This window comes from Echinops telfairi, unplaced genomic scaffold (assembly GCF_000313985.2).
Source record: "Echinops telfairi isolate 266 unplaced genomic scaffold, ASM31398v2 ScPeMD7_7421;HRSCAF=8459, whole genome shotgun sequence".
Classification (NCBI taxonomy): Eukaryota; Metazoa; Chordata; class Mammalia; order Afrosoricida; family Tenrecidae; genus Echinops; species Echinops telfairi.
The window spans coordinates 16,123,169-16,124,419 of NW_022111321.1; the positions used below are offsets into that span (position 1 = coordinate 16,123,169).

At 41.9% G+C, this 1,251-nt stretch overlaps 1 protein-coding gene across 1 annotated transcript in view; it reads right to left on the reverse strand.

Annotated features, from left to right (window-relative positions):
• GUCY1A2 (guanylate cyclase 1 soluble subunit alpha 2) overlaps window positions 1-1,251 on the reverse strand; it is a 288,640-nt gene that overhangs the window by 153,354 nt on the left and 134,035 nt on the right. The window lies entirely within an intron of this gene.

Below are 1,251 nucleotides of genomic sequence, written 5' to 3' on the forward strand. Positions count from 1 at the left end.
AAAATGAGGACCTAATGCTGGGGGGGCTTAAGTGGAGAGGAAATGTTTTGAGAATAATGAGGGTAATGAATGTACAAATGCGTTTTACACAATTGATGTATGTATGGATTGTGATTAAGAGTTGCATAAGCCCCTAATAAAATTATTAAAAAAAGAAAAAGAAAATTAAACCTTGATGTGTACTCCTGAGCGACTGCAGAGAGAAGGTGTGTATGTTACCTAAGAGCAAAGGGTCCAGGGACAGTTGTTAGGATGGTAAGCCGTTGGGTCAGTTGTAAGGTCTATAAGCCTAAATGGAGATTCCTGAGCTGAAACTGTGCTCTTGAAGAAGGTTCTCTATAAGGACTCATTAAAGTAGTCCTCATTTAGAAATATGTAAAATGTCCCCAGTATAAGATTTCAATCCTCTCAAGGGTTAAGGTCAAGCAATAGGTGAAAGGAAACAACTGGGAATCCAAAGAAGCAACACAAGATCAAAATAAACAACAAATGCAAATATAGAAATTGTTAGATTCAGAACCTAGAGCATGTACATGGTCTTGAAATCTGTATTTGGCTGTTCTTCGGGAGAAAGAGAGGGCTGGCTGCTCCAGGAAGAGTTACAGCCTTGGGAACCAAACAGGGATGCTGGGAGTCAGAGTTGACTTGATGGGGAGCAGTGATTTGGGGGTGGTTTATGGAGGCCTCGGGCACAGTCATTGTAAGCACAGGGGCACTAACCCTGATACTGGCCCTTCACACCCATCAGCCCCTTCTATACGGTTGCTCTGAATCCAAATCCATCTAATGCTGGAAATTTGGTGATTTGCTTTTGGACATGAGGATACTATTGCTACAAAAACTAGAGAAACTTTTAGAAGAACTCTGTGTCCTTCCATTCACATCTCATGACAATGGAAGTTTTGTGATCTTTAAGGAACTCAGCTCACGTTCTTCTTAAGTGTCCTTTGAGTTTGGGGAAGAAAATGAAGGGGCAAGAGGAGGACTGTAGAATTGGTAGGATAAGCTTCCCCGCTCTCCCCCACCCCCCACTAAATTCTCATAGGACAGTCTGGGTAACCTTTAAGAATGAGCAAGAGATTGTCATGAAAGAAATCTTTCTCAGTGCAACGTTGCTGATCTTTTTCTCACTACTGCAGTTTTCAGGTTTTTAAAAACTTCTCACTATGCCCCTGACGTAGTTTATTGTGCCAACCTGGCCGATAAACACATGTGGGATTAATTGAAGGGCAGAGAGATAAATGGCTCAGC